Source organism: Lactuca serriola, chromosome 1 (assembly GCF_051521515.1).
Source record: "Lactuca serriola cultivar US96UC23 chromosome 1, Lser_US96UC23_V15, whole genome shotgun sequence".
Lineage (NCBI taxonomy): Eukaryota > Viridiplantae > Streptophyta > Magnoliopsida > Asterales > Asteraceae > Lactuca > Lactuca serriola.
Window position 1 is genome coordinate 44583551 of NC_136408.1, and position 14588 is coordinate 44598138.

The window sequence follows — 14588 nt, forward strand, 5'->3', positions numbered from 1 at the left end:
AGCAAGTATTCAGATAATATGCACACATAGCACGTAATTTATAAAAGATACTTCATATCTATGTATAAGCTGAAAGTAACTATGCACTCACTTTAACGTTCGATAGACGAATAACGTTCTGGAATGGATGCGAGAAGGTCGAGTAGTTTTCTGTGAATACGAATCTCCGAGAAAATTTAGTTTCCTAAGGAAATATTAATATAATTAATATTTGGAGGGTAGTTTGGTAATTAACCAAGGTATAGTGTCCGTTATGTTAATTAGATAATTTAGTTGGACTAAATTATAAATATAATTTCCAAATGAGGGACCAATATGGAACATATACATCCTAGTTTAGGTGTTTAGGACTAAATTTGTAAATAATTTCCATGGCAGGGGGTTTAAAATTAATTTCGTAATGAAGTTTGAATAATGGAGGCATGATTTGTAATCCATTTAAAAAAAGAGGGGTCAATCTCGTAAATTCAAAAAAGGTCATGGGTTTTATTTAAATAAAACAAATCAAAGTTTGCACAGTGCATCTCTTTCATTGATACATCGTGAGTTACAGATATTTGAATGAAAGGTAATCACTTCCTCCTATTTCTTCTTCGATTAAGCACAACAAAGCAAAATAAATAAATAAACTATTCTTGGCCATTTGCTAACGAATGTAACATACAAAAATAAATAAATTGTGATGGTGGAGTACTCACAAAGCAGCGACAATAGGGGGTGGTGGAATGGTAGTTTATGGTGATGATCTTCAAGGTAATATAGAGGGAGATAGAGATCAAGATTGAGAGAGAGAAGCTAAAGATTGAGGTGTGATTTTTTTTTTGGAGATGATATGAAGCTCTATTTATAATGTAAGGGGATACACTAATGGAAGAGAAACCCCATGCTTCAATCACCATGCTTGTACTTGATTGGGGAAGCTTGCACTCAAGATAAAAAAAGAAAGGAATGGAGAGGGTTGCTGTCACGTGGGCAAAGAATGAGCTGGAAATAGGTGCTCATAATTAGTGGGTCCCACAAGGTAGTTTAATCCTTTAACTTGTCTAAAACACTTATAAATTGATGAATCGAGATCCCGACGTTGGATTGCATTTTCAAAAATTTCTTATGAAAGAGGGTAATTCAACGATTCCAGAAACCCGAACGGATTAATTTTTGGAGTTACGGAACTCCGGGAAATCGCACTTAAAGTTTTGCGTCTAAACGGCACGCGGTGTCCGTTTTCGCAACTTTTCAAAATATTTTCGTTAAAAATATTTCGAGTATGAAATCAAATACTAGACCATATCCTTAGTCCAAAAACGCTCTCGTAAATCCCGTCGGCAAAGTATAAGTACCTCAAAGGATCGTTTCGGTTTTACGCGATTAAAGAAAAGTAGTGTTTTACTGTGTGATTTTCTTAAAACTGTCGTATCTTTTGCATACGAACTCCGTTTTCGACGTTCTTTATATCCACGCGTAGGCGGAAACGTAGTCTACAACTTTATGTAAAGGTTCTAAACTCCCATACGGTTTCAAATGTTGTGCCTTAACTCTCGCACATGTCGCGCACTCGGCCACATACTTCACAACATCGAGCTTCATTGTCGGCCACCAGTAGTAGGGTTTTAGGTCCCTATACATTTTAGTGCTATCGGGATGACTCGAGTACATGGTCTTGTGTGCTTCTTCCATCAGAAGATCTTCTATTCCTCCCGTCTTATGTACCCAAATCCGATCTTGGAATACCTTCAGTCCTCGACTGTTTGCACCGAACACTAACGTTTTGCCCAAACGTTCTTCCTTTCGGTCATTCTTCTCTAAAGCTTTTTCTTGGGCTTTCCTGATACTTTCCACAATTGTCGAGACGACTTCGATTCTCAACGCTCTTGGCCTTTTCCTTTCAAGGTTGACTTTCCGACTGAGAGCATCAACAACAACATTTGCTTTACCTGGGTGGTAAAGTATCTCACAGTCGTAGTCCTTGAGTAGTTCTAGCCAGCGTCGTTGCCTCATGTTTAACTCCTTTTGATTAAAGAGATACTGGAGACTCTTATGATCAGTGAACAACTTGCACTTCGTGCCGTAGAGATAATGCCTCCATATCTTTAGAGCGAAAACTACCGCTGCCAACTCCTAGTCGTGAGTGGGGTAGTTCTTTTCGTGCTCTTTCAATTGTCGAGATGCATATGCTATCACCTTTTCTCTTTGGGTCAGAACACAACCCAACCCGACTCCAGAAGCGTCACTATAAACCGCGAAATCTTCGACTCCATCGGGTAGAGAAAGTATCGGTGCTTCACATAACTTCTTCTTTAGCTTCTCGAATGCCTCATCGTGCTTCTCACTCCACGTATATGTAGCTCATTTATGGGTTAAAGCTGTTAACGGAGCAGCTATCGAAGAAAAGCCTTGGATAAATCGTCGGTAATATCCAGCTAATCTTAGAAAGCTCCGAATCTCCGTGGGACTTTTCGGACGTTCCCACTTCATTACAGCTTCGATTTTTGCTGGGTCAACCATTATCCCTTCTTGGTTAACCACATGACCCAAGAATTGGACTTCTCGGATCCAAAAATCACACTTAGAGAACTTGGCATAAAGCTTCTCTTTCTTTAACACTTCCAACACTTCCCGTAGATGCTTGCCATGCTCCTCTTGGCTTTTCGAGTAGATCAGAATGTCGTCGATGAACACTATCACAGATTTATTGAGGAATGGTTTACAAACCCTATTCATCAAATCCATGAATGCTGCTGGAGCATTGGTTAGTCCAAACGACATAACCAAGAACTCATAGTGTCCATATCTCGTTCTGAATGCAGTCTTCTCGATATCTTGATCTCTCACTTTCAGCTGATGATATCCCGACCTAAGATTGATCTTTAAGAAGTAGCTCGCACCTTGCAGCTGATCGAATAGGTCATCAATCCTCGGCAATGGATACTTGTTCTTCACCGTTGCCTTGTTCAGCTCTCGGTAGTCTATACACATTCTCATGCTTCCGTCCTTCTTCTTCACGAATAACACCGGAGCTCCCCAGGGTGATGAACTAGGTCGAATGAAACCGCTGTCCAACAGCTCCTGAAGTTGCGTCATGAGCTCCTTCATCTCCGTCGATGCTAATCGGTAAGGTGCCTTTGCTATCGGTGTTGTTCCTGGTAACAAGTCTATACGAAACTCCACTTGTCTATCACGTGGTAATCCGGGAAGATCTTCGGGAAAGACTTCCGGATAATCACACACAACCGGTATATTTTGCACCTCTTTCTTCTCCTTCTTAGCATTGATTACGAATGCCAAGTATGATGCACATCCTTTGGACAAACATTTCCTGGCTTTCATCAGGGAGATGATTCCAGAATTCACTCTGCGTTTGTCCCCATACACCATAAATGATTCCTTTCCGGGTGGGTTTATTCTAACTATCTTCTTTCGGCATAATATCTCGGCATCGTTGGCGCTAAGCCAATCCATATCCAAAACGATGTCGAAACCGTTTAACTCTATGGGTAATAGCTCCTCATGGAATTCGTTTCCGTTTAGGTCGATGACTACGTTCTTAATACGGTTACTAACAGGTATGAACTTGCCACTGGCAACTTCTACAATCAGGGCATTATCAAGTTTTTCTACAGGCAATGCTAATTTCCCACTAAATTTATGCGACACAAAAGAGTAGTTGGCTCCGGAATCAAATAGTATATTTGCAGGAAAATCATTTACAAGAAAGGTACCTGAAGCGACGTCTGCTGCCTCCCTTGCAGCCTCGAGCGTCATCTGGAAGGCTCTTGCCTTCGGCTTCGGTGGAATGTTGGGCCTTCAAGCATCTTTCTTCTTTGGGCAATCCTTAGCAATATGCCTTTCTTCATGGCACTCGTAGCACACCCTCTTGTTGGTGGTGCACTCATTGGCATAGTGCCCCGTTTTTCCACACTTGTAGCAGGTTACTTCCTCGCCACATTTTCCCGAGTGCTTCTTCTTGCACTTCTCGCACCATTTAAATTCATTTCCTCCCCCGAACTTCTTTGAACCGAACTTGCTCTTCTTTTTGTTAGCTTTAGCAGACCCTTCAAATTTCCTCTTCTCGCCAACCTCGACTTTCTGGCAGCTCTTCCCTTAATCATGTCCTCCACAGACTTGGTAGCCCAGATAGTTGCCTCCAGAGTAGGTGCCTGACGCACTGGCACCGCGTACTCCCATGGGAGTCCCTTAGCGTACTTGTCAATTTTCGTCAGCTCATCCGGAACAAGACGCAATGCAAACTCCATCTTTTCTGTAAAGTTGTTCGTGTATTCATCGATTGACATGTTTCCCTTATTCAGGGTTAGAAACTAGTTCTCTAACTCGAGCAGGTTTTGAGCTGAGCAGTACTTTCGTTTGAATTGCACCAGAAATTCTGCCCATGTCAGTTGCAGGGGCTTGTTGGGGCTTAAAGTCTTTCCCAAGGTATTCCACCAACGTACAGCGCCTCCTCGAAACTGACGCACTGCAAACGTGGTCTGTAGCTTTCCTCTGCAACCGCACGTCATGAAAGCTAACTCCATCTCCGAGATCCAATCCATGACTCCGATCGGATCGTCCTTTCCCGTGAAAGTCGATGGCTTGCAAGTCAGAAAGTCCTTGTACTTGCATCCATTTCTCTCGACTCCGTCATCTTGGTTGTTTTGTTGAACTATTGGTGGGTTGACTTGACCAACAGTTCCACTGTAGTCTCCTTCCTCAGTTTGCCCTTCGTTCAACTCAGGCTGTTCGATCTGAATAGTCGCTTCCTCTCGATTTTGTTGGATCAAACGTCTGGTTTCCTCCATTTGACGATCTAACATCGTCTGGATCATTGCTTGCACTCCGGCCATCATTATTGGCTCAGCAGCGGCTTCCACAACCGGTATTTTTTCAATCACTGGGAGTTGGTTTCTGTTTCCATTTGCATTCATGTTTCCGCTACGGGTCCTTGCCATCTTGATCTATACACCGAATAAGGTGAATTTAGATCTTTATTTAGGATAGACAGTTAAATCATCCTTATCACTCTGAAACGTTTACATGCTAGTTCTAATATCGTAGTCGTACGTTTAGAATCCTAAACACATAAGGTTTCCAGATCCGATCGGCAACAGACCATAGATCCGAACAAATAATAGCATTTAGCACATAAAAGCATTTTAGGCATAATTCCTAAAATAAGCTAGTGCTTACACCTCACAATCATCACTTAGCATTCTAAGTTTAAGTCTAGAAATTCTACAAATTCCTAGTTCGCTTAAACTAATGCTCTGATACCAACTGTGACATCCCCAAATCACGGCCAGAAAAGACCGGTTTGTTTATGCTTTGTTTAAAAATCAGAGTAACATTTTAAATAAAAGCATTGCGGAATTTGTCCCAAAACAAAATATGATAAAGATTTATCAAAAGCATTTCCATAGAAATGTATTTCATTAAAAGACTCGGGATGTCATGTTCGTACAGATCAAAAGCATAAACAGTACAATATAAGCCTTACTACATTATTTCATATCTACAGGCCTATATCCGTAATCCCTCGTCCAAAACATCACATCTATGCTCATGCGCCACTACCTGTAATACAAGAAACTGAGTGGGTCAGGCTTGGGAGTCTGGTGAGCACATAGGTTTTCAACCCACAATAAATAAGTTTATTAACTTCATTAAATTAAACAAACCCGATTACCCGTTCTCGTTATCCTCACATTACGTCCCTAAGCATCTATCATAGGGGACCTATCCTAAGGATTATCATCGGGACGGACACTACTGCTAAGGGGATTCCTCAGCAACAAATGTCCTTAAGGCAACCATGTGGGGGATGGAGTACATCTGGTAAGCACACAGTTCAAATAAACACACAGTTCGAATAAACACCTACAAGTTGCGAGCCTGCTAGTGTTCCACTGGACTGTCTAGAATAGTCCGTGGTCGTCATCTATACTCCGCTAAATGACTGGATCATCAATAACATCTATAACGAGGCCTCTCATTATTTTATTTTGTCACACGACAACTATTACATCTACCCATGTTTTACCCAACACATTTTGTAGATATAAAATACATATACAGTTTAAATCATTGAAAACATGTATAAAACGTTCATCCAGCATAGATAGCAAGTATTCAGATAATATGCACACATAGCACGTAATTTATAAAAGATACTTCATATCTATGTATAAGCTGAAAGTAACTATGCACTCACTTTAACGTTCGATAGACGAATAACGTTCTGGAATGGATGCGAGAAGGTCGAGTAGTTTTCTGTGAATACGAATCTCCGAGAAAATTTAGTTTCCTAAGGAAATATTAATATAATTAATATTTGGAGGGTAGTTTGGTAATTAACCAAGGTATAGTGTCCGTTATGTTAATTAAATAATTTAGTTGGACTAAATTATAAATATAATTTCCAAATGAGGGACCAATATGGAACATATACATCCTAGTTTAGGTGTTTAGGACTAAATTTGTAAATAATTTCCATGACAGGGGGTTTAAAATTAATTTCGTAATGAAGTTTGAATAGTGGAGGCATGATTTGTAATCCATTTAAAAAAAGAGGGGTCAATCTCGTAAATTCAAAAAAGGTCATGGGTTTTATTTAAATAAAACAAATCAAAGTTTGCACAGTGCATCTCTTTCATTGATACATCGTGAGTTACAGATATTTGAATGAAAGGTAATCACTTCCTCCTATTTCTTCTTCGATTAAGCACAACAAAGCAAAATAAATAAATAAACTATTCTTGGCCATTTGCTAACGAATGTAACATACAAAAATAAATAAATTGTGATGGTGGAGTACTCACAAAGCAGCGACAATAGGGGGTGGTGGAATGGTAGTTTATGGTGATGATCTTCAAGGTAATATAGAGGGAGATAGAGATCAAGATTGAGAGAGAGAAGCTAAAGATTGAGGTGTGATTTTTTTTTTGGAGATGATATGAAGCTCTATTTATAATGTAAGGGGATACACTAATGGAAGAGAAACCCCATGCTTCAATCACCATGCTTGTACTTGATTGGGGAAGCTTGCACTCAAGATAAAAAAAGAAAGGAATGGAGAGGGTTGCTGTCACGTGGGCAAAGAATGAGCTGGAAATAGGTGCTCATAATTAGTGGGTCCCACAAGGTAGTTTAATCCTTTAACTTGTCTAAAACACTTATAAATTGATGAATCGAGATCCCGACGTTGGATTGCATTTTCAAAAATTTCTTATGAAAGAGGGTAATTCAACGATTCCAGAAACCCGAACGGATTAATTTTTGGAGTTACGGAACTCCGGGAAATCGCACTTAAAGTTTTGCGTCTAAACGGCACGCGGTGTCCGTTTTCGCAACTTTTCAAAATATTTTCGTTAAAAATATTTCGAGTATGAAATCAAATACTAGACCATATCCTTAGTCCAAAAACGCTCTCGTAAATCCCGTCGGCAAAGTATAAGTACCTCAAAGGATCGTTTCGGTTTTACGCGATTAAAGAAAAGTAGTGTTTTACTGTGTGATTTTCTTAAAACTGTCGTATCTTTTGCATACGAACTCCGTTTTCGACGTTCTTTATATCCACGCGTAGGCGGGAACGTAGTCTACAACTTTATGTAAATATATCAGACTTATATCACAATTTAATTTTGACGCTTATTTTTATTCTTTATTAATTATATCTTTATAATTAAATAATAAGCATATAAATTCACATAATTCACAAAATACTCAAATATTACTTCAAAAAGAGTTACAATAGTTGACCTAGACTATTACATTGTTAAAAATGCTTAGCCCTGAAACCCGGGCGTTACACTAACCATTTGACTAGTGGGCACGCGGTTGGGTTGGAACCCCTAATTAGGGTTTAGAAAACCCTAATTTTGGATTTCTTGGTTTGGACTTATTGGGACCCGCATTTTGGGCCATTGGAATTGAATTATGAATTACATCCGATCACACCGTATGATTTACCTAGTAAGATGATGGACTTAATGGATTAATTCCTTAATGGGTTAAGTAAGAACACTTAACCCTAATCGTCATTTTATGTGAAAACCCTAATTTTGCTTGGGCCTTAAGTTGGGCCTTTTGGTTGGGCTTTGGTGATTGGGCCATTGATGGTCCATCCAAGAACAAGTATATGGACTAGAATGTTTGGATTGGACTTTAGGATAAGGCCCATTAGGAAGGTTTGGGGCCCAATTTGGAAAATTGGGCCATAGGTAGGCCATAATTGGGTCTTGATGATTATGAGATATTGGACCATTGGAATGCCAAGTGTTTGGACTATAATAAATGGTTGTGCCTTAAGGTAAGACCATGTGAGGGGTTTGGGCCCAATTTGGAAAATTAGGCCATATGTTGGGCTTTTGTCCATTGTTTGACTTTTGGGCCTTTGGAGTGTTAACTTGGGCCTTGGGCTTGAATCAAGCTAGGTTGGGGGTAAAGTAGTCTTTTACCCCAAGCATGGACTTATGGTTGTGTGTTGGAACCCAATTATTAATTCAGTGTCGTTTTGATCTTGACAGTTCGGGAATCTGTCATCCAGCAGCTAGAGTTTATCCGCAGAACTTCAGAAGTGTGAGGTGAGTTGTCCTCACTATACTAACAGGGTCGAAGGCACCAATGCAGCCCCTTTTCGGATTTGTATTCGGGTTTATTGCATGATATGCTTATTGATTTGCATCATGGTAGTTAGGATGGTGATATGTTTAGTGACCTGGTAGGTCGGTATCCTGGTATATAGGATAATGTTATGTTAGTGACCGGTTAGGTCGGTATTCTGGTATATAGGATGATACTATGATTAGTGATCTGTTAGATCGGTTTGACTGTTATACATGCTAGCGTATGATATTTATGTGCACATGATTTTTTGATTTGGAGACTGGGTTGAGGCAGACCTGCTTTGTGCTGAAGGCCAACATACCCAGGGTGGACCGAATAGACTGCAGGCCCGGGAGGGCATACTAGTCAGGTCGAAGGCTCGACGAGCGGTCCAGATATGCTAAAGGCCCTAAGAGGCGGTCCAGACGTGTCGATGGCTCGGAGAGCGATCCAGATAGACTAATGGCCCTGCGAGGCGGTCCAGTCAGACTGATGGCTCATTATGCATGTTGTTTGTTTATATGATATTGATATGGTTTGTATGACGTTGGTATTTTAGGGAAATTCATTAAGCTTCGGGCTTACAGTTGTTGATTATGTTTTAGGTACTTCTGATGATCGTAGGAAGGCGAATGCGTGATCGTGCACCTCCTTATATTTTATGATTTGATTATGGGATACTCTAACATAAAGCCATTTTTAAAATAAATTTGTAATAATTATTGGTTTTTGAATGACTTAAAAAGTTTTAAATTGGCATGATTTTATGGGTGTTACATGTTTTCTTGAATTTTTCCGATTATGTTTCTGATAAAAAATTTATCTTTAGTTTTTCTTGTACTTAGTTTCTTCTGTAATGGTTAGAAGATTTGTGTTCTTATTTAGTCAGATGCTCTTTCCTTTTAATCTCCATAGATTCTTATTAAATTTTAAGGTTTGAACTTGGTTCTTTATTACCTTTCCTTATCATACACAGGAAAATGCATTCATCGATTGTGTCTTCAATTTTAATTGCTTATTTGCACTTTGGTTGTTACTTACCAAGCTGGATGTTGCGCCTTTATATTTTATTTTGACCAGGTGAACCAGTCAGCTACGAAGACCGCAATATAATTGTGACGTTATCAACTTTTTTTTCTTCATCTTTACATTATAGAACATATAATGTGATCTCTTAGTTTTTTAAGCCCTATGCACATATTTATCTGATGTTTTGGTGGTAACGGGTCTCCAACCATCTATCTCTATTGCAGAAACAGGAGGCAAGCACTACAAACTTACAAACGTTTTATGAAAATATAGGTTTGTTTTAGTGATTTTAATGGGTTCTTTTCGGTTTTAGTGGTTGATTATCACTTAATCACGTTATTCCTGATGGATTATAGGCGGGCTCTACAAATTTTGGGGCTTTATTGAAGGGTTATTATGATTAACACATCTGTTCACCCAAGAAACCAACGCCTTTTCTCCTCCCTCATAGCTTTTGGAATGGCCACAAAGTGTCATTGGTTTTTTGTTCTTTAACAACATGGGAGTTACACTTCTGTCCGATTTTGTTTTTGCAGATTGTTTTGGTAAGTGGGTTCTACTTCCTTTACATATTTTCAATTTAAAAATTGGAATTATCACAAAAATGACCAATATTGTTTTGTGTCATGTCGATTATTTTAGTTCTAAAAAAATCATTTTGTATGCATTACATATGTTCCTACAAGGTTGGTGAAGCTCAACTTAAACAACAAACACAATTAGATTCCATATCTAGGTCCATCTCTTAATTTATTTGAATTCGTTTTTATGAAATGTTTGATATCCAATAAATTTGGCTTTGCTCCGAAATTACATTTTTTACATTCATGTAAAATTTTGTCTGGTGATTCGAATTTCACATTTACATAACATGTTCTTTTGTTCAGCAATCATATTATATATTAGAGATGTGAAGCATTGAAATAACACATCCAATTTCCATTTCATTTGAGATTCCAACTTTTATGTATGGATCTAATTTCTATCTACAGTGTATTAGTTATGTGGTTTTTTAATTGTTTCAAGGTCTATAATGGTTACCTTATATTAAAATATGAACTGATTTTTTTGAATGCAACAAACTTACTCATTTTTTTTAAACATTTCTATTGTTTTGTACATCACTGCATATGGTGAAATAATCAAACTTCATCATTTTAACGGTCAGGGGCATTACTGTTATTTCTTCAAAATGCATTCTACATTCACAAAATATGATTACAGATATTTAGTAAATTGGAAAATTTTCAGTTCAATTTTACTAATCAGGTAATGTTTTAGTCTAATGTTACATAATACGGTTGTGGGCATTTTAGTAATTTGACCAAATTTTAGTGTAATGTTACAATATTACATAATACAGTGGCAGTTTAGTTAGGGACATCACTTGCACTTACATGCTCTCCCTCCAAATGTTGGCCAAGAAGTATCTCGGGTACAATATTACTAAATTTCTAAAAAAAACTTCTTTCGGGAATCTATGAAAATGGTTTTGAAAGGCCTTCCCTTTTTGTTTCTTAGATTAGATTAGACAAGACACTTGCAACATCTCAGAAGTGGCCTCATGTGTTTTGTGGTTATAGTTTGTTTTTTGTTTTTCTATTCTTTCCAGGTTGTTTGTAAATGATTATACCACATGGTTGTGTCACAATTGGGAAAGGCTATCAAAGTAATTTGTTAAATATAATCATCCTAATTCCTATGCAGTCAAATGGTTAGATCTACATTCCAGTGAATCCAACACAAGACTGTCAGCCTCCCAAAAGCATTCTTATAAATATAGCAATACACCTTCCAAAATACATATTTTCCTTCAACTTTGTGTTTATTTTTTTAAGAAAGAAATATATATGGTAAAATTTCAATTTTCTTTATAGATGAAGCTATAATTTTTATTTGGTGTTGACTTAACATTATAAACTTCCTTTCATGTGGAAAGTTGGCTTATGTGATGTTTTTGTCTTTTTGGTGCTAATGTTAAGTTCAGTCAAAGTTGAGTTAATTCACCTATAGGTGATGTAACTTGAGAATCTTAGCAGTGTAACCTTCCCAAAGGTTAAGAAATTTCAGTAAAGACGTTGTCAAACCATTCTAGACAAGGTTTAGAAGAGTTTAAAATTGAGGTTATGGACCAGGCTTATCACCCGTTATTTTTAGATATGACGGAAATATCCCTGTATTCAAATAATTTCAGGCTTTCTTTAAACAATATTAGATATCGTCATTGTCACATCATTTTTTTCTTAAAATCACTCTCAACTTAAAATTTCATTTTCCTAATGCTAAATTGGTTTTAATTGAGACCCCCTCAACAAAAATACTGCATTTTTTATTTAAAAAAATGGTCCGTCTGTAATACCGAATTACTAAAAAAGTCCCTAAGTAATAGTAGGAAGTAAAAATTAAGTAGATATTCTCTATTTAATAGTAAATAAATATACAAAAAAGCCCTTGTGTAATATTGTAAAGAAAAAAAATTACAGAAATGGTTTGTGTAATCCTAATATCACATAAATGGTCCTTAAGTTGGCAAAATGTAAATATTACATAAATGACCATTTTGTTTTTAATTTGCAGAATTACAAATTATTTTGTGTTTTCTACGATTAACTGTCGATTTGGTGTTAAATGCAAACAAATTTTACAAGCCTTTTATTAGATTAACACAATTATTAACTTTATCATATTGATGATCTTAGATTTATGTTATAACATGATTATGTGTAGGCTTTTACTATCATATAAGTTACTTTTAAATTCAAGTTAAAGATGATTTCATATCCCTCAGTGCCTGTCGGGTAAGTTTCTGCTACACTCCATCCAAAGCAGGGGCAAAAATAATAAATATTTTGGTGAAATTGTGAATTTTACTCTTTTAATCAATATAAACAATCTATTTTTTACTACTAATAGCAATTTACTGTCTGATAGACTCTTGTAGTAGAAATTAAATAAGCTTGGAAACATATCAAAACAGTAAACCCCTAAAAATTATTGATTTTACGATCTTTTACTCTTCCAGATCAACTACTTCCCTTCAAGACATGACACTACTCAACATTTCCTTATTTCTCCTGTTAGGTTGTTAGGAAAGCATTATAAGGTCAATTTATTTATTCTATATTTTCTTAAAAAGTTTCATCCAGTTGTTACTAAAATGGGCAATATACTTTATTTTTAACCCATAACAGCAACATACTTCCATTTCTTTAATGTACAGTTTTATACTATATCTTAAAAAGTAACCATATGATTGAGTTGATGGATTATATGTTGGTTTGTTGCAGGTGCTTGCTATTGATGGATGAGTCGTGTATGAGAGCATCAAAAGCTTATTCGCACATATGTTTTACCCTGACCTGAGAATTCAGATAGCTACAAAATAAGTAGGTGCCCAAGATATAATATTTGTGGAGTTATCAACAAATTTCAATTAAGTAAAAACACACAAAAAGTTTTTTTTTTCTTAATTGTATTTGAGGCGTTGCATTTTGAGTAGCCATTTTCTATATGCCATGTTATGTTCATTGATATTATGGGTTTAAAGTTTTAAATCAAATCAACCTAGGAAAAACTTCTAAATCATTATGCCTCTATAGCCCATCATCGAAGGACTATTTTTTTTCTAGGATTGTCCAGATAAAGCCCCAAGGACTTGGTTAAATATAGGCTAGATTGCACAAAATAACAATGTACTTTACTCTTTTACCCATACTAATATACTTTCTACAACTTACTATAACACCCATAAAAATCATGCCAAATTTAAACTTTTAAAAATATTTCAAACCATTAAAAATCATTACAACTTTGTTTTCAAAATGTATAATATCAGAGTTTTCCCAGAAACATAAACAAAACATGAGGAGTTGCACGATCATGCCTTCGCCTTGTCACGATCCCCCGATGTACCTGAAACATAAATTGAATTGTAAGCCCGAAAGCTTAATGAGTTCCCCCAAAATACTCATTCCCACAACAATACATAGAGAATCATAAACAACATACTATGGGTCCAGTCAACCATCGGGTTGGAATACCCCAGACCCTCAACCATCTGGTTGGAATGCCAATATACTATGAGTCCAATCATCATCGGGATGGAATACCCCATGCCCACAATCAACAGGTTGGAATGCCCACATACTATGAGTCCAGTCATCCTCCCCCCTCGGGATGGAATACTCACGGTCCCCAACCAACAGGTGCCCAGGTCTATTGGCTTTCGCACAAAGCAGATAAGCCTCAACCGCCCAACAAACATGTGCACATATAACAAGTAATCACATAACAGTCTATAGACAACAATTAAACTAACAGATCATACCACATACTGCATAATATTATCCTACCCTCTAGGATACCGAATTAACAGGCCATACCACATATCACATAATATCATCATACCCTCTAGGATACCGATCTAACAGATCATACTAGCATAACATAACCAGATAACAATCCAAAGGGCCGACCTTGGTACTGTAGACCCTTGAGTATAGTGAGGATAACTCACCTCACACTGTCGACTCGAAGATAAACTCAAGCTCTCGGATTGTTGGTACAAACTCCACCACCTAATGCACCATAGAACCATGCTTGTAAATTCCCAATTTCCCAAAATGTCCCAGAAGTCCAATAGTAAAACCTTAGTCAAAGTCACAGTCAACTGTCAAAGTCAACAGTCCATGTCGACCTCAATTCGACGAATACAACCAGCCACTCTTCGAGTTCCTTGCATAACTCGCCGAGTCACTTGAGTGAATCATCGAGTTCCTAGTGTCAGTGGTCGTAAACTCCTTGGCCAGTTCGTCGAGTTTCCCTTACAACTCGTCGAGTTCATACGTGTCCAAAGGTTAGGAAAACCCTAGCCAACTCGCCGAGTCACTCATCTGACTCGCCGATCCCACGACAATCTTCATCGGACTCGCCGAGTCGACCATGCGACTCGCCGAGTCCCTTCAGTC